General features: G+C 39.5%; 1 protein-coding gene and 1 pseudogene across 1 annotated transcript in view; one reads left to right on the top strand and one right to left on the bottom strand.

Annotated features, from left to right (window-relative positions):
- Window positions 1–20,419, top strand: part of Galntl6 (polypeptide N-acetylgalactosaminyltransferase like 6) — a 1,205,609-nt gene that overhangs the window by 1,015,021 nt on the left and 170,169 nt on the right. The gene's annotated exons all lie outside the window — the stretch shown is intronic.
- LOC105743375 lies at window positions 535–1,372 on the bottom strand (annotated as a pseudogene).

The following is a 20,419-nucleotide window of genomic DNA, read 5'->3' as shown; positions in this document are numbered from 1 at the left end:
ATATTTAATGTATGATTTGAATTTTTCTAAAAGAATTCTATTTTTAAATATCATGATCTAATTGATTTTCATCATTATTAAAGATCTTTCTAATGTAAAGAATTGATATATGCTCACTCTTTACAGATGAGTAAAGTAAAAGTTTTACAATGTTTACCTAGTCCTTAAAATAGAATACCTGTTTCAGAATGTTAAATGATATATAAGGCAAAGAGATTTTAGTCCAAACTTGAGCAAAGCTAGAACTTTTAACAAAAGAAACACCATTGTTTAAAAAATACAGAAAGGATAATTTTACAACATTTAGCACAAGATACTTTGGGAAAACACAATCATTTTTCTGCAATTTTTAAAAACATTTGTAATTTTTAAGATTTTACACACAGAAGTACGTAATACCGATTGCCATACTTCTGAGAACTAGTTGTCTTACCCTTAAAAGGGTAAGACTGTAATTTAAACTTTAGAATCAAAAACAAATGTTTTAAATATTTTAACATTCTTAGCATCATAAGCATATCTTTTTTTTTCTTAGCACTGAATAAATATCTTTTTAATAGTTTTATATACAAACAGAACTATGTTAGCTTTAGTTGGCAGTTCTCTTCTTTTTTCTCCTTTTCACTGGCTTTTTAATTGGTGCTTTTTCTTGTTTTGCACTGGTCTGTGTTCTTATTTTCTTTGGGTTCTTGTCTGGTTCTAAAATGATCATTTCTTCTTCTTCACTATCTGAGAGTACTATTGGGGCATCTTGGCTTCCAATATCAGAAACTTCTATTCCAGTGTCCATTTTCATCTTGTCAAGAATGACAGCTTCATCACTACCACCTTCGTCTTCATTTTTCTCAGAGTCTTCAAGATCACCCCAGGAGTTTTCTACTCCATCTCCAATCTGGGCAGTTCCAGAGGTCCAGAGAACAGGTTTAGAAACAACTTCTGAAGGAGATTCAGCTTCAGCAATGATTTCTTCTGCTTTTTCCTCGACATCAGAAGTGTCAATGGGGGCTTTTTCCATTTTAAATGTTGTGATCCTTTGATTTGCTATAGATTCTGCAAAGCCAAACTTTCCACCTTCTTTCCTCACTTTCTGGTCATTTTCCAAAGCTTTCTGTATAAGCTCTGTAATTTCTGCTACTTTCACACCAGCTATTTTACTGCATCTCAAAACTTGATCTTTTAGTAGCATTATTCCACCACTGGACTGGATGGTGCAGATCTCTCGGTGCTTGTTCATGGCAATTACCAGCAAGCCATCCATCACACGTTCTTCTCTTTCATTGGGATCCACCAGTAAGTATGTTCCTTGTTGAAAGAAGGCAAAACTGACACAAATCGGCATGTGGTGGATGCTTAAGGTCCCACATAGTTGCATACAAACATGCCCATAGCATGTAGTAGTAAATATAAATGCCTATATTTAACAGCATCAAAATAAATATTCCTGTTTGATTTTCTACAGGATTCTAGTTATAGAGGTATGAAAGTATAGCCTTGGCTACTTATTTCATCCCAAATTTTTTCATGACTAAAAATATAACATAACTTTGAGGTATTTCTGAATTCCTAGTCAGATGGTCTTCATATGGAAAGCCTCTATATACCAAGTTCAAATTCTGTTTCCAGATTGATTTTAAATCTATCAGTTCAATCAGTATTAGCCCTTATTTTCAGTCTGAAATATTTTAAGGATTCAACTTCCTCTCTCCACTAATGGCTCCTTACTGCACAGTAGTTCTCATATAAGGGTAAGCAAACCTGACTCAGTCTTGTCTAATCTTTCCTCACTTCATCTTTCTAACAATTCCTTTGTTCATTTGTTGATTCATGCAGCAATTTAACTGAATAGCTACTACATGCTGGCAATGATTTAAGTACTTGGAAGACAAAGATGAATTAAAGTACAAATCCTCCCTCTAGAAACTTAAGATTCATTTGTAGAAGCATCGCGTGCACAGAATTGCACAAGGTGCAAATGTCTTTAAATAGTACAAACATAATTTGCTCGATAGTCCTGTGAGAGGCAAGATGTGTGCCAAGGACACTTTCAGGGAATGGTTGCTCCAGCTGCTGGGAGGCTTGTGGTTTCCAGCAGCTGTTTGCCCCTTGGGTCTGCCTGGTCCCCTTGGTCTGATGCCCACATAGATGGCTCCAGTGAATACTACATTGAATGAAATAACCCACATACAGAGAGATTAGCGTTGCATGTTTTCACTAATATGTGGGTACTAAAAAAGCTGATCTCCCAGAAATAAGATGAGCATAGTGACCACCAAAGGCTTTCTAAAGGTAACAGAGTGGATAGAAGCTGGTCAGTGAGTACAAAAATGCAGTTAGAAAGGAGTAACAAGACCTAGTGTTGATTAGCACAGCAGGGTGAACATAGTTCACAACAATTTATTATACATTTGCAAAAGTGTAGCAGAGATGGATGTGAATAGCCCCAACATGAAGACAGGATAAATGTTGGAGGTGATGGAATTGAGCTGATTTGATATTACACACTGTATACTGGTTTCAAAATACCATACTGTACCCCATAAATATATACAACTACTATGTGTCAATTCAAATCTAAATAAATAAGTAGCCAGGGCTGGTGGCACATGGCTGTCATCCCAGCCCTAGGCAGGATGAGGCAGGAAGATCATGAGTTTGAGATCAGCCTGGTCTATATGGAAATTACATGGTCCGCCTGGACTGTATAGCAAGAACCTATCTCAAAACCCAAGAACTAAATACATACAAGTAAGTAATAAATAAAGACATGCCCCTCCCAGGGTGACTCACAGTCATCAACTGACGCAGGGCTTAACAACTGATGCCAGTGCTGAGCTCCCCAGGAACTGCGGCCCCAGAGCACACATGCAGCTCTGCTCTCACTTGCTCTTTACCCAATCCCACTTCCTTCTCGACCCCACTTTTGCTTCCATGAAGCTGATTCCCAAAATACTGCCTAAAAGCTTGTAGAATCCAGCTGGAAACATTTCTTTAAAATTTTTTCTTAAGTGAACTCCAGCTTTCTTGCATTAGAATGAAATCCTCAGTAAAATGTTACTGTATTGAAAAGAATAACAATGGTAATGATAAAAATGACACCAGTTGTAACAAAAATTGACATAGAATTCACTCTGTGCCTGGTGCCCTTTCAAGGGCTCTGTATGCATCAGTTCCTTTAGTACTCATAGCTATTCTGTAAATAGATGCTGTTCTTAATCCCATCCAGATGATGAGTAAAGGAAATAACAAGACAGCCAAATACCTAGCCAAGAGTCACCACTAACTGGTTCTCAGGCAGGCAGTGCCAAAGAGTGGTATTTTAAGCACTTATCCTAAATCATTTCTCTGGTTCCCTAGTGTCTTAACTAACGTCATCATCTCAATAACAACAGTGGGATTGTACATGTTCGAAGCTCTCTTAGAAACCAGCAGTACTGCTCATTGAGCCCCTACCACATGCCTACTCTTTTGTAAGCCCTTGAGAACTTCACTTCATTGTCATTACATCTTTGTGAGTTAAGGCCCAATGGAATATCCCATTTTACCAATTAAAAAAAAAAAACTTCATAAGGATTGGATGACTAACCAAGGTCACAGCATTTATAAACAGCAGAGGTATTCTCAAATCTAGTATTTATCACCAAACTCAAAGTTAAGTAGCTTCGCTTTATCTAAACCATGTTTAGTCTGTGAACTACACATAGCATGACGCCAGTTAATGAGGCCACATCTGTGGGGTATATCATTTTTAGCTGTGTTACCCTCAAAACATCTCCAGAATGTGGGAAACACTATCCGACCCTCAATCCGCCTACCTGTCCATAGCTAGAATTTTTCAGAATATTTTTTCATAAACCTAGATGGATACAAAAAGTCTTTCTAAAGGAAAAAACAAAAGAATCATTTTCCATTTTTCTATGGATTCTTTTCAGGCCTCCCTGAGGCTATGCAAAAGTTTCTACTTAAATCAAGTGGAATTATGTTCTTCAGTTTCAGGCCAAATGCTAGATGAACCACATTATGTGTTTGATTATGCTCTCAGCGTATTGGTGCAAATTCTAGGAAATTCCTGTTCAAAGTGTTTAATAACATGATACCAGACTCTACTCTTTAAAGGGAAATTCAGTTTTGAAGGGACCACTGAGGCCTTTGGCCCATGGGTGATTGGTTAAGCTCAGCAGGTAGAAGTCACTCCTGTGGCTGTAGCAGTGGAGGTGGCCGGGGTACAGGCGTGGACAGTAAGGGCTCTCCCTTACATCATGTTTCATCCTGGCACTGCTATTACATGAATTTATCACTTTGGGAAATACAGGGATATGAATTCTTCCTGGCCCAAACCAAAAAGAAAAGCTTGGATCATTTCAGTGTAACCAGAGTGAGCTGCCCGGGAAGAACAGCTCTCGCAGCTGGGGCACTTGCTGGCATTTGGTAACAGGGAAAAGTGGACAGAGAAGAACGGCCGCTGCAAGGCTCACTGCCTGACTCGGAAAATGCACTCACTCTTTGTCTTGGTTATTTGCTGCCTGACAATTGTTCCCAGCAGTGAAAGGCAAGCTTACTTCTGGGAATGGGCTCAGATATAAGTGAGTGAGCGCCTTGTCAAAGGTCCTCTGTAGCCAACAGCCTTCGCTCCGACTCCTGTCCCCTCAAGGGCACTCCATTTTCACTTTATTATTTTTTCCTCACAGGGATGATAAAGGTCCAGGGGAAAACGTGGCATTATAAATGGAAGTTATTGATTATAGGTCAGAATTTCTGTCTTCTCTCACTTCATTCCCTCCCTTCCATTTTGCCTCTTGTGATATTATACTTTTCTGCAATTGTGAAATCTCAGCCCAGGGTTTTGATATTTAAAAGTGGCTTGAGTTATGGCCGCTGTAAGCCTTCACTGGAACGACCCTTAATGAACACGTACAAGCCCTGGAAAGGGTTGCTGCGTTGTCTATTTACTCTGCTTTCAGCGTGACAGCTGCCAGCCTCCTGTCCGGAGGGAAAGGAAAGGCCACGACTCCCAAGAGCCAGAAACGGCTTACTGTCCCTGGCCATCCCTGGCCGTCCCTGGCCGTCCCTGGGCAAGTCACGTTCACTCATCTAGCTCTCTCTCCCGTGATGTGTTGTTGTGAAAATTGCAGTCATTTGGCTTTGGAAGGAGAGCTAAAACAAAGAAATCACAATGACAGGAGCCCCGCTTGTGCAAAAGCTCCAACATGATAAAAATTGTTGGAACACTCTGTAAAAGAAGAGGCAAGACTTCTTGAAGTAGTTGCTCATGATTCAATGTTTGAAAGCCTAAGTTTGAAAGAGACATAGAACAGAAAAGGGGGGTGGCTTAAAAGTCTATAAAATAACTTTTTGGCTCGTAATAGGTATATTGAGCCCCTGTTGTAGTCAGGGTATACAAGAGAAATGATACAGGACATATAATTTATAGGATTAGTTTATAATAATCACCCAAACAGTCAAATACAAAGACATTGCCAGAAATCTATATACACACAAAAGACACAAAGAATCCCGCCAAGGCTCTGGGTCCCATGGCAGTATCCTACATGAGCCCAGCTGAAGGCCTAGAGCCCACGACAATGCCCCTGCAAATCCAGCTAGAGGGCTGGACTCCATGATGATGTCTCACCCAAGTCTATTTCATGGATCTGTGCTGGGAAGGCCCAAAGGCCAGAGATGGAAGCTAGAAAGTCTTTGCCAGGGGATTGAAGGATCTGTGCTAGAAGGCTGAGCTGTCTGCACTGGAGCCAGGAAGCAACGTTCAAAGTAAAGATCAGAGCTCCTACAACACGTATCACTCTCAGCAACAAGGTCCCAAGCTCCTCCAGCAATGAGAGCAGCTGAGTCAGTATCAGCAAAGGTAGCGCAACAAGCTTTTCCAAGACACTGAACAGTGCACCATCTTCCCCTTGAGAGCCAGAAACCGATGCTCAAAGTAAGGCCCAGAGTTCCCCAAAGTAAACCATAGCCATTCTAGTGACAAGGTCCTGAGCTCCTTTGATGATGAGAGCAGACGCATTCATATCAAGAAATCCAGTGTGATGAGCTGCTCCAGGAGAACCGATGGCTCCCAATAGCTTCATTTTCTCCTCTCCAGTTCTCGTGTCTATGTCGTTGGCAACAACACTCAGGTGATCCTCCAACCTTCAGCACCAGGCTGGTTCAGTTCAGCTGAGTGTTACAAGTTGGCCACCAGTTGTCAGCCTACCACAGCTCCATAGGACGTTCTTTCTGCTAGGCAGACTCATGATTTTCATGGAGGGGAGACTGGGAAAGACGGCAGCTTAGCTAGGAGTTGCTAAATTGAATTTTCAAATCTCAAAATCATATTCACCTGCATGATCTTATTTGATTCTCACAAGACCCTATCTTATGCAGTTGCAGGACCGCTGTAATACCTCTAGTTCCCAAAGGAAAAATACAGAAGCTCAGATGTACTCAGTAATTTCTCAGTGGAAAGTGGCAAAATACATTCAAACGAGTCTTCTTCCAAAATGAGTGTGTGAGGCTGGAGAGATAGCTCAGCGGACTAAGTGCTTGCTATGCAAGCACAGGTTCGATCCCTGGCACCACATGCCACACTGGCCCTGCCCCGTGTGTGGTGGCACATGCCTGTAATCCTAGCACTGGGGAGGCTGAGACATGAGGATCACTATGAGTCCAAGCTGCATAGTGAGACCCTGTACCAAATACATAAATTTAAAAAGGGGGGGCATGATGAGATAGCTCAGCAGCTTAAGTGCCTGCCTGGCAAGCACAAGGTCCTAACAGAGTTTGATCCCCAGTACCAAAAAAAAAAAAAAAGAGTGTATGCTTCATGACTCATACTGGATTTTTAGTGGCAAATCAAATTCTGTAAGGTCTCTAGTTAAAATTGATTTTTTTTTTCCTGCTAAACTAAATCTGCTTGACTAAAAGTCTCTAAAAAGACGATCTCTTTTCTTTGGCAAAATCACTAAGTAACTGTGTCTGTCTTAGAATTAACAATCCTTTAAGTGAAAAGTTGATTTCCCAAACAGTATTTACATTAATAAGATGCTAAGTGTTCTTACTATAGCTTCTACAGGTCAATTATACAAGCACTTTATTTCTAGTTTATAATTAGATTCAGCAGAGACTTATTAATATCCAAGGAGAATTGTGAGTTTCATATTAAAGCAAAATGGAAAGCAATGTCCTCCCTCATAGTAAAATTAGGAGCAAAGATAAAATTTAGCTTACTCTAGTTAAAATTGCACATAAGAATCAAATTTTTTAAAAAAAGAAAAAAAGACTTTCTGGGCCTGACACATTTATCCAATAGACATCATGTAAAAACTGTAAACATATCATTTTTGTAGGTGGACCACAACTACACTTAGAAATACACCTGCCTTAGGATGGGAGGATGCAAGAAGGAGGAAGGAAGTAGGTTTACAGGAAAAACTGGCAATTTGGTATTTACAAGATGTGACTCAGTTACTCTGATGCTGACTTTGAATTAAAGCATTGTTAACAGTAATGTATAACTAAGTTCTACCTTCAAAAATCATTGAGACTGAGCCAGCCAAATAGCTCAGTGGACTAAAGCACCTGCTTAGGCAGATGCAGGGATGGGGGTTTGATCCCGGTGTGCAGTTCTGGCCCCACCCACAGGGGCATACTGAGAGGGCGATTGAGACTGGGTATGGTGGCGTGTGCCTGTGTTCCCAGCACTTGGGAGGTTGTAAACAGTAGAATCACTACCAGTCCATTCTGTGTAGTGAGACCCTGTAGACCCTGTCCTAAATACATAAGAAAATAATCATTGAGGCTGATAATAATTTAATGAATAATATTTTAGGGGGGCATTGAACTCAGGCCCTGTGCTTGCCAGGCAAGTGCTTATTCTACTGAGCCATCTCCCTGACCCCATACTGAATAATAATTTGACTGGCTTTTGGTTTCATTGCCTCTTATTGTTTATTAAAAACCTCATTGAGACCTCACATGGACCAAAGTGAACTTCTGAACTATTTTTATATGATTTGGGAAAATAAAATTATTTTTTACCATCAAATCAGCAAAAGACACTTTATGTTTATTATCAATACATGTGAATTCTAAGAAGTTATGTATATAATTTTACATTCAAATATAGAGCTACATAGATTCAGAATTACTTAGATAGTGAAGGAAAATATTCATTGCTGTTGTTACTCCTTGAAACTAACTAGTGAACAGATAATTTTCTAACTTCATTTGCATACTTTGGAATGTAAAAGAGCCCTCTACCAGACAAGTCAGTGATTTTATATGTGTTATCGAATAAAAATTCTTTCTTTGATTCAAAAAAAATCAATATGTGTGAGACAGACAAGTTCATATATCACCTATAGAAATGTGTGTGTGGAATATCTCAGTGCTCTAGAAAGAAGTTTGAAAATCTGTAATAAAAGCTTTCAAAAGCATCATGTTCTTGGTTCAGAAATACAAGTTCTATTTTTAGGAAATGCCTACATCAATGAAAATATACGCAAAGATATGCAAATATGTTTATAATATGAAATGCCAACAACTTGAGGTGTCTACAACAGGAAGCTAGATAAACTGAATCTCATAGATTTGCATTAAGCATGTAAAAAGTTATCAAATAATAGGTGCTCAAGTGGATCTAGTGTGCCTCTGCACTGAGCTCTGGCCCCAGCCAATGCTGTAGAAGCTGCTGTCTCCAGGCAAGTGTGGGTAAACATCTGTCCCTGGATCCCATTTGGCATTTAGAATGCATGTTCCTAAAGAAAAATATACGTACTGTGATATCAACTTCAAGAAATCTGTTTGGCACGAGCTTTAGCAAGAATGTGAACTTTAGAAAATATAGTGATGCCGTTTGAATAATATCAACTCAAAAATATTATAATTATGATATAGAAAAACTGTGACTTCTAAGGAATTGACTCAAAAACTGACACTAGAAAAATAACCAGTTCATTATCTGCCTTCTATATACACATGGAGCATAAAATATGCCTATCGGAACGGCTTCTGGGGTAAAAGCTCAAAATCTGAAGCTTGCAAAATAATTAGGACAACAGTCAATTTAACACCCAGACTTTATTTTTGTCCATAACAAGAATAGATTTTTCTGTAGTAGATAACAAAAATGAGGCAATTCTCCATGATGTCTCTCCATTTGCTGTTTTAAACAGCAATTACACTGTGAAGTTACTAGCCTAGGAGTATCAGAGGACCTAGCAGGGGCAGCGACTTTGGAACTTTCCACATAAGAGAGTCTTAAACGTAGCCCAGTTTCTCTCCACGCAGCATCAATACACCGTATTAGTTAAAGAAACTGTAGTAGTGTTGGTAGTGAAATGTAAACTCAAGAGTTCAGCATGTTTAAAATGATTTCTTCATCATAATTCCAATGAAATGTTTGAGAGTGGCCTTCTTTTCAAACGGGGCTTCACTATGTAATTCAGGCTGGCCTTGAACTTACTTTGTATCCCAGGCTGGCCTGAATTTGCAGTAATCCTCCTGCCTCAGCCTCCTGAGTGCTGGGATTACAGGTGTGTGCCACCATGTCTGGCTGGAGCAGCCTTCTTCTAGAGGCATGCAAGTGATTAAGATACTCAGGCTCTTTTGGTCATGAGACCCCATCTACTCCTGTGGCTTCAGGCAATCACTTTTGGTAGCTGAGAGAAAGAGGACATATGAAAACAAAAATAAAAATTAGCACTGAGAGATTACTGAGTAGAGGCCAAGGAGAGGAAACACAGCACTTCTGCCACGTGGCACTGACCTGAATTTAGTCTCACAGCCACAGCCAAATATGGAGAGGGGCAAGTGCTGGACATATAGTCCTGGTTGCGCATCACTCCTGAGGGCTAAGTTTATAGGATGAAAGGGAAGCCCAAGTCTTGATGAACAGGGAACAATCTGTACGAGGCTGTCTACTGACAGCATATGCCCATGTGGGCCAGGGAAATGTGACAATGAGAAAACAATGGGTCCTAGAGACAGTAAATAGAATGACTTCCAGGCAGGGTAAGACATTGAGATATATAGATATATAGATATATATTTGAGACTTATACAAACATTTGTGAGTTGAGTTGATATTTTGTGAACACAGTGGTATATTAGAATCCTTTCATATAAATTAATATGGTGTCACTAAAAAGGAAAGTGGATCCAAAGAAGAGAAAAATGATTGCTATGAGTATATATGCCAATCATTGCTTACACTAATGCCATGGTTATGTTATAATAACCGCTTTAAAGGGTGATCTGGGCAAAACCCTACAAGAAATAAATACATTAGCAAAGAAGAGAAAATTAACAGTGATATATTAATACGGATAACATTGAGATAATTTGGGGTTAAGCACCATGGTGGGGGTATTAGTTACTTATTGCCAGGTAATAAGAGTTCTATAAATGTTGCAATTGAAATAGCACATTATTTCAAAGTCTGTGGCTCAGAAGTCTAGATGCCTAAGGGCCAGCCAAATAGCTCAGCGGATTAAAGCACCTGCAAGCGGGAGCAGGGGCCAGGGATTCGATCCCCAGGCCTTCCGTGCCAGCCCAACCCCGAGATGCACTGAGATGGCAATTGAGAGTGAGCGTGGTGGCATGTGCGTCTAATCCCAGCTCTTGGGAGGCTGTAAACAGGTGGATCACTATGAGTCCAATCTAGTAGTGAGAACCTGAATACCCTACAGACCCTTCCCTAAAATACAAAAAAAAAAAAAAAAAATAGATGCCTAAATTGCATCTTGTGGGTAGAGTATCACAGGGTGCAATTAATTCACCTGAAGGGGAAGGACAGGATTGCAGTCCCATCTGACATATAACTGTGAAAGTATCCACTTGGAAGCTAACTCAGTTTGTTGGAAAAATTCACTTCCGTGCAGTTATAGGGCCATGGTTTTTGATTCCTTGCCATGTAGGACTTCTGCGCCTGCACAGCCACTCGCATCCTCAAGACCACCAAGAAGGGAAAACTTCCTGCAATATATATATATACATATATATATATATATATGTATATATATATATATTGCCGTATGATGCAGTCATGTGATCATGTCATACACGTTATATCACCCTTGCTACGTTCTCCTAGACACACTCCACATGGCCTTATAGTCATTTCACAGGCATACACCTGGACCAAGTTATGTCTAACATTCCCCTGGACTTCCTTTTCTGCATATTCAGAGATTTCATGCTAATTAATGTAGAATTGTTATGAGTAACTGATATCCCAGGAAAGCTGTCATAGTTGGAAATTTTATCTCTCCCTCACCTGTCCAACATCAAAGATTTACTAAGTGGTTATGTAACTAATTGAAAAAAACTAACTTGTGCTGTTAACTTATTGTATTTTGCCACTCAGGGCATATATTTGTATTGTGTAAAGAGCATTAAACAAAATAATAACTCCCAGATTTATATTCCTAATGCAATTTTTATGTTTTTGCTTTATAGAAACCTGCTTTCCAAAGCAGACTCTGCCAAATATCCTATAGCACTTGCAAAGTAATTTAAATACCTTAAAATGAGAGAAAAGATTCAAAGACTCTAAGATCCTCTCTAGCTCTAAAATGTTTTTGTTCTTTCCTCAGACTTATGACTTCTTACAAAGCAGCTGACAAATTGTTATTCAAGTAGTCAAGGCTCAACATAATCTGGTCCAAAATTTCCCTTCAAGATATGCTGCATTTACTATACATATTCTATATCCCAGCCAAACTCTCTTATGAATTATAACATGCTTTGCACATTCCTCAAGGAACTTCTTGGACTTAACTTTCTCAAGCTAATAAGAAGGCTTCCAATTATATCATGCCTTCCCTTCCACTCAGCCCATATCTGTCTCTAAATTCCTGTACCTACACATCTTTGAATTAATTCTAAGCTTTCCTTTCACATCTTTGTGTCTTCCACAAAAATATGAATAGAAATACCGTGAAGCCAAAAAATGATCTTCAGCAAGTGCATGTAACCCAAGAAATAAAAGTAGTTGGTAAGTTTCAGTCAAAAATATGTGTTATAAGGAAATATCTATGGAAACTTAAACATCCCTGTAATAATATGTCACTTCACATCACTGTGCACTCTCCTAGCAGGCTGGTGCAATTTTATATTCTCCACTTCAGAATATGCAAGGTTTTCCCACATCCTAATTTGCCCCATTCAGCTACGATGGCTTTATCCTTTCTATCTGTATCCACTTAAAACCTCAGTCTTCAAGCCAGGACTCTGAGAACTTCTTAGAAGCACACACACACACACACACACACACACACACACACACACACTGACTTCACAAATTACTTTCCTAAAATGTGCCACTGAACTGCTTATGTGTCTACGAATATTTTCTTCTTAATATTTTGTAATTATTTTAACTCATGTTAGAAAAATACATATAACAATTTCAAGGATAACTTTCTCATGATGAAGCTCAACTAAAGTGTAAAGAAAAAATGAAATAAGTAATAAATATTAGATATTTTAAACAAATTGAAGGCTACGAAAGTTGTGAGAAGGCTACCCAAGCCTACAACTTGAGGGATAGTGGCCAATCCTTTGCCATAGTGTCAGTCAAGTTCATGAGATCTCACTGAGAGGCCCTTTCAGTTCTGCCCTGTGATATAGGGTCATTCCTAAGGTACTGTGTATAAGCAATAGACTTTCTCAAGGATCTCTATCTTTCTAAGAAAATGTATTTCATCTCTGGTGACATTAATATAATGTCCACCAGCATCCCTGAATGTCTTGAACACAGCATTTTCTTTTCTTACACTTCTGCTTTCCCGAGGCCACAAGCTCATGCGGTGCTCTGGCACTTTACAAATTCAGTTTCAGGGTTGTCCCTGAAGGGCTTCTTCCTCCTGAGAGAGGCCTGACCTGATGCACAACAACCTCCTACGTCTACCACCCCATGGTGCCTGTGTGATGAGTCAGCTCGTTCCCATCTTGGTCCCTGGCAGCCAGGCCCAGACAAGCGTTTCCTTCTCCGCAGCCCAGCAAGAAGCTGTGTGTGGCATGCACAGCTTGCCAAGGACAATCTCTCTCTCTCTCTCTCTCTCTCTCTCTCTCTCTCTCTCTCTCTCTCTCTCTCCCCCCCCCTCTTAGCCCCCTCCACCCCATGGTTTCTAAACTAATGCTGCAATTTACTTCACTTAGTGAAAACTGCTTCATCAGTTGCTGTGATGTTCAGCCCGATTCCTAATCAACAGATTTGGTTCTTTCTGCTGATTCTTACATAAATGACTATGTATTATCCCTCTTCTGACAACTTGATGATTCCTGACATCATCTTGATGTAATGAATGATTAGACCAAGTCACATCTCCAATCAGATTCAACCCCGAAGTGCAGACAGATCAGAGCTGGACAAAACAGTTAATGAAAATGGTGACAGACAAGGGAACAAATTACCTTGTATTATCTTCTGAAAAAATGAGGCATCCACACATACTTTCAAAGCACTTTATGGTGTCCAATTATACAAAGGGGATTTTCTAAACCTCTCACTTTTCTTTTCATATCCATGCCTCAAAAGGAGATGAGAAAAGACATTGCAAATTCAAGGAAACACTAGAAGTTGGGACAACGATTACAAGACAAGATTAGTATTGTTGGTTATTGTCCACACCCTAGAAATAAGAAAACAATTTCCTCTCTTTGTAGACCAATAAAGCATGAAGGCTCATTGACTATGCTTTCTGTTCCTTTACCTGTCTGGCTTTCCAACAATTTCAAATTAAAAGCAGGCAGGTCAAGGGAACAATAAAGTGTCCAAGCTCATCAGCTTTTAGCTCTTTTACTTCTTATGGTGAAATAGATTCCAGTGGGGTTTTTTGTCAAGCTTATTTTTAAGAAACCACTTTCACAGCTTTTACAAGAAAGTGTCCCTGAGCCTCTAGTGCAAGCGAGGGGGAATCTAATTTCATTATACTCAAGCTCCTGACTCCCCATTACCCTCCGTAATAGCGTAGCATGGTATATTATAGTGCTCTAATAAATAGGAAGGGTGTGGGTGCAGCACATTTTAGTAGAAACCAAATTACTTTGGGCCACACATCAGCCTCTTCAGTTCATCCTATTTGCCACCATTTCACAACCTAATTACAGGATTTTCTGGAAATTGCTGTCCGCCGGTAACTGGATGACCTGCTTTATGTCGCAGAGACAGGCAGCTCTATTGGCTTCAGTCTTCACTGCTGTCACCATGTAATTGCATTGGACTTCCATGTTAATCCCCATAGGCAGGAAGTAAATGAAATATTATAATTACCTTTTATTCCCTTGCCCCTGAAACCCATATTAAGGCTGTGTGCATCCAAGGAGAGAAGAGGGAGACGTCCCCAAGAACTACTGATGGTCTGATCAAAGGGAAAAAGTGGGTCTCATCCTCAGCTCTTCACCTGACTCCGGGGCTTATTGCCATGTGTCGCTTGTGCTTAGCTAAGTCTGAGGCTCCCGTCTGACTACCTCAGAATCACTGTGGGATTTACTGGGGACTTCCAGGGTGGGGAAGGCTAATTACAGCAACATACATGTACAAAACATGTACAAGACATAGAATTTGAAAGGATTCTCTTGAAGAAAGGTACAGATGAAAAGAATTTTCAGAGAGAATGAGCATTTTCAGATCCTCCCAAAGTAAAAGTTCCTCATTATTTTTGAGACAACAGTATTGGGGTCATTTAAATGAGATAATTAAGTGTAGATAGAATTTTTGAAAAGTTGCATGAATTTAATATCTTCTCTAGGCTTTAACAAAGGACTTAAAAATCTAATGATTCTTGCATGAATGAGAGAAAAGCAACTGCTTGAATTTACATTTTATTCACAAGCTTGTTGTGAAGTAAAATAAAATCTAATAAAGCAAAATTTGTCTTTAAATATATAGCTATTCTTGTTGCTCTACTTGCCCTTGATGGGAATAGATCAGTGTAACTGGAAACTGATCACAGATGGCTGTCCCCTGATTGCCGTGCAGATAGGCACTTGAGAATAGATATGTGCTTCAAGGGGAAGTTCAGTTAATTTCTACTTCCCACCTGAAGGGTGCAGAGCTGGGGCAAGACCCTATTCCCTTGAAAAGTATTTTTGAGTTATGCTTTATGAGAGCTGAGTCATTGAAGAGAGTTTTATTTATATATAATTTACCAAGAAGCATCATTCAAGAACCGTGATAAAAAAGGGACGTCATTTCCTTTAACCAGGTTATTCCTCTGATAAAAGCAGTAACTACTTTCAGTTTTGAAGTTTCTGCATTCACTGCACCCCAGCTTGCATTTTGTTCAGAACTGGGGACATGGGAGTAAGTGAAGCAGATGATGTGTCTTTCTCCATGGAGCACATTCTACAGGGGGAGCCGTTCAGAAAAGTCAATATAGCCTGCTGAAAACACAAGGTTTGTGAGTAAGTACGAGGCAGGGTGAGAGCGCAGAGTGTGAAAGTAGAGGGGTTAGAGGAGTCATTTGGAATAGTCAGGAAGTTGTGTCTCATGTGGCGTCACTGGAGGGCAAACTTGGAGTAACAGAGCAAGAGATGCAAATGACAAGGGCAGAGCAATTCCACAAAAACCCTTGGATAGAAGGCGTTAGGTATGCAGAAAAGAAAAACTACAGACCATGGGGTTGGAGCAGCAGCACAGAGGAGCTGAAAGGGAGGTACTACCAGTGGCAGTTAGAGGGCAAGTTGGAAGCCCGGCACAAAATACCCGTGGAGCTTGGTGAGGGCTGGGGACTTAGGAAGATGGAAAACCACTGGGGGATTTCAGCAGAACATCGGTGTGATCTGACTAGACTATCATGAGGCCCTCTGCTGCTTTGTGCACAATAATTTGTTGCAGCAAAGAATGGCTTGAGTGCCAGGGAGCTAGCTCAGTGGCATAAGTGCCTGCCTCGGAAGTGCAAGGTCCTGAGTTTGCTCCAAAAACGAGAGAGAGAGAGAGAGAGAGAGAGAGAGAGAGAGAGAGAGAGAGAGAGAGAGAGTCCTCTAGAAAATCATTGCAAAACCCCTTTGTGAAATCACGAATTGAAAATTCATAAAATTCAAATTATGAATGGAAAATTGTCATTCAGTGTTCAACTTTCAGGGCAATGACTGACTAAAGACTAGTTACTCATATGACACAGTGTCCCTGCATCACTGATTTTCTTGGTATTAAAAAATACACTTAGACACAGCAAAAATTTTAAATATTTATTGCAGGAGAAAACAATTCATGAGTTGGGCAGGTGATTTTGGTCTCCCAGAAGATGCATGAGAGGAAGTGTTTTATAAGGTAAACTGGGAAGCCAAGAAAAAAGTTAATGGGTTAAAAAGAAGCAATCCCCTGATTTGGATCATTCCAGTGGGAACCACCCAGTTAGATATCAGTTGCGACTTTTGATTACAGCTAAAAAAGAAATGTAAGTGAAATATAATCAGTACCTTAACTTCCAGGTAGTAGAGAAACTTGCTAAACAATACCAAATGAAAACCATCAAATACAGACAGTGAGAAGGCGAGCAAGACCAGCTTTCACTCTCTGTAGCAAGTCAGTGTAATAAGAAAGAAACTGTTCTGCCTTCTAACAATTAAAATACATAGCAAACAAATGCAAAATTCAGTACTGGACTGAATTCTGCTTTGAGAAAAGAAATCATAAAAGATATTGTATAGAAATGTGTAGAAATTTGAACACAGAAGTGCATTAGATTCTATTAAGGAATTAGTATCCATTTTGTTAAAATTTCTTTGCAGAGATGCTTAGTAAAATATTTAAGGATGAAATGAGAATATATCTATAATTTGGTTTAAGATTTTTCAGCATTACAAGGTAAGTTTAGCAATAAAAGCATTATTCTCTACTTTCCCTAGATCCTAATGCCATTCCAGTACTATTTCATCTGAGGAAAATAAGTCAGGAAGAAAGCCTTAGTAAGAAAACATTACCCAGTTGAGGTTAAAATATTTTACAAATATTTTGACATATTTTACAAAAATATGATCACTTAAACAGAGCTTCAAACAGTTGAGGTTAAAATATTTTTATATGTTTTACAAAAAAATATGATCATCTGAACAGAGCTTCAATCAGGGCCTCATGAAAGTGAAAAGGCAAGGCATGGTGGTGCATGCCCATAACACCAGCATGTGGGAGGTTGTGGCAGGAGAATCCCTGTGAGTTGGAGGACAGCCTGCACTGCATGGTAAAACCCTGTCTTAAAAAAAAAGTGAAGGGAACTGAAGTTGAAGTTTCATAGTTGTTCTAAGTTTGCTATAACAAATACTATAAACAGAGTAGCCTATAAAAAACAGAAATTTAATTCTGTTATGGCAAGGAATGATGATCTTTACAAGCCCAACATCAAGGTACTGATAAACTCATTATCTGGTGAAGGCCCACTTAGCAGTTCACAAAAATGGTACCTTCTCACTGGGTCCTCACGTGGCAGAAGGAGCAAGGAGGCTCCTTGAAGCCTCTTTAAGATAAGGATGCTAGTGCCCTGTATATTGCCCACCCTTTATCACCTCTCAGTGGTGTGGGGAACATGCTGCATCCTGAACAGCTCTTGATGTTCACAGGAAAAACAGCAAGAGGATCAAGAAAATAAGACAAGAGACAAAAGCTGGGGCCAGGTAGCGCCCTCTCTCTGGATGGAAGAAAAGTAACTGAACTGCCACCATTGGGACATTTATTTATACATTTGACAAAGTTAACATCACATGGCACAGGGTTGCCTAGCAACTAATAACTGGAATTGTCTCAAGCAAGATGTTTTGTCAGGACCAAGCAGCTTGATTGCTGTAGTTACTCCGGCCTTGCCTTGGGCATACATGTGACAATTTCTGGCTTCACTCACTCTCTACAGGGACACCACAGAAGCTACCTTCTAAGCAAGCCTACCTTTGGTAGACTACATGCAAAACATCTGCTACACATCAAGTCTCTGTGCATCCGGCAGATGCTCAAAAACAAAAACCTAGGCTCCTCATATACAGGTGGTGAGAAGGGACTCAGAGAGCTGACTGAAGTCTGTAATTTTTCTTGGTCCTGCTCACATTCAAGGTGCCACTTCTTTAATATTCAGTATCTTTAAAAGTTGCCTTCCCTAAAAACTTGCCCTACCTAACTATGAACAAACAGGCGTGGATGTGACTAGAGTCCATCCTTACACAAAATGTTATTTTAAAAAAGCCAGTGAAAAGTGCACACTAGAAAAATTATACCCACAAAACTGATGAAAGTAAAACAATCCTCTGATCTCAAAATAAAAAAGTCTCTTGAAAAAAATTGCAAAATTTAAGATTCAAAAGAAAATATGGGTAATCAGCAAGGCACAAGGATACATGCCTGTAATTCCACCATTCTGAGAAGCTGAGGTAGAAAGATACCAAGTAGGGGCCCACTCTTGGCAAACTGGCAACTTAGCAAGATTCCCTCTCAAAATACATAGGTCCCCAACTTATTCCCAGAGTAAAATAATACATGTGAGGCAGTGAGAACTGTTCCTAGCTCATAATTGTTTTATAAATGTGACCCATTACTTTTACTGACTTTGAAATCCCAAGTATGGATAAAATCACTTAAAATGAATATTTTGGATCCTTTTAAAATGTATACTAGGAGAATGATCAGGTTAAATGTATCACTTTGGGGCCTGAGATAGAGCTCAACAGCACAGCGCCAGCCTGGCAAGCACAAGGTCCTGAGTTCAATTCCCAGTACAAGAAAAGTAAATGCACAGTTTTATCCCTCTTAATGGCACACACATTGTGCTTTACATTTTCCACCTCCTTGCATGTATTTCTGTACATGCTTAGTTCACTAATAGGATTGCAAACAATTTGAGAAGAGAGACTTTTTCTTACTCAAGTGTTTATGAACTGTAGCAAAGGACACTAAATAATACAGCCTTGTTATTTTATTTTTGTTTATGGATTATGAAATCAGATTTCCATTTTTAAGAAAATCTAGTACAAAAATGGCAAAAACTGACATTTAATTGCTTCCTACTACATTATGATGAAATTCATTGATGATTGACTACAACTGGACTTTTTTATCTTTATTTCATGAAGAGAATGTACATTTTTGGTAAAGTTAAATTTCCCTAACCACTAACAAGAGGAAAGCTACCTCAGCCTCTGTGACTCAGAATACCTGTTCTTTGTTTCCAAGGAAGAGATCACGTGAAGATATTTTATACTATTGTAGTGTATATAATACACAATCAAAGAGTCTACGGACAGGTACTGTGGAAACTAAGACAACCAACAGAAAATAGGTTATAACTTTTAAATGAAGGGAAGATTTTTCTAAATAAGACTCATGAAGAAAGGATTTATACAAACAACATAAACTACTACTAAAATGCAGTAATTAAAAGCCAAATCGCATTAATGAGGCTTGAGTCACTGTATGGTATTCAGCCACCATTGCATTTTGTAGATGATTCTTATCCTTGACTTTAGCATTAGTTATTTCCCAACTTGGAAGTAATCCTTCCCTGGTAATTTTAGCTGTTTTGCCTGATAAATGTTGTGCTCAGCTGTCACTAAGGTATCATTCTGCCTATCGATAATGTTGATAACTAGGGGGGAAAACACTGCATCTCAATGCACTATGTTTAAATTGCAAAAGAAAAACCTGAGCACTATTTTCTTTTGTCATGCAAAGGCTGAGCATATATCATCAGGGACTGACAGGGCATATACATACTAATATTTGTAAACTTCATTCAGCATAATGTACTGCACTGAGTTTTGAGAAAAGCTAATAAGAAATATGCTTCCTGCTTCACGTATAAGATTTGCCTAAATTTGCTTAGCTCTGTGTTAACAAACCTCACCGTGAGTGTGTATTGGGGTGTGTGTGTGTGTGTATGTGTGTGTGTGTGTATGTGTGTGCATGCACACACACACACACTCTGACAACTGAGCCAGAACTCTGATGCTCGACCTACTCAGCAGAGACTTTCAATTCCTGGATGTTCCTGATGTAGACCATGTTATAGATATTTCTCTCATTGCAGGAACAAAATACTTAGCACTCACAAGTTAAGAGAGGAAAGGTCCATTTAGCTCACAGTTTGTAGCAGTTTCAATTTGTAATTGACTGGCTCCAAGGAAGGATGACTTGTGGAGAACAGAGCATGGTGGGCAGAAGGTAGCAAAGCAACAAGGGGATAAAAAGCTTTCTGTCCCTTATATTGTATCCAGGCTACAGAATTAGGGCAGCAACAAGCCAATCAGTGGGATAATTTAGTAATTCCTTACCCTTAATCTGTGCATCCTTAATCCTAGCATTACAACACGCATCAATCACACATTCTAGATCCAGTCACCTCTGAAAAAGCACCCCCCCCCGTGACTGCATGAGGCTTTGGAGACATCTGGACACAAGCCATAACAGACCAAAAGTAATTGAAGATTACAACTGTGGTTA

This window comes from Octodon degus, unplaced genomic scaffold, assembly GCF_000260255.1.
Source record: "Octodon degus isolate 3935 unplaced genomic scaffold, OctDeg1.0 scaffold00121, whole genome shotgun sequence".
NCBI classification, from domain to species: domain Eukaryota; kingdom Metazoa; phylum Chordata; class Mammalia; order Rodentia; family Octodontidae; genus Octodon; species Octodon degus.
Note: the sequence above shows the minus strand (reverse complement) of the source record. Positions and strands in the feature narration are given on the sequence as shown.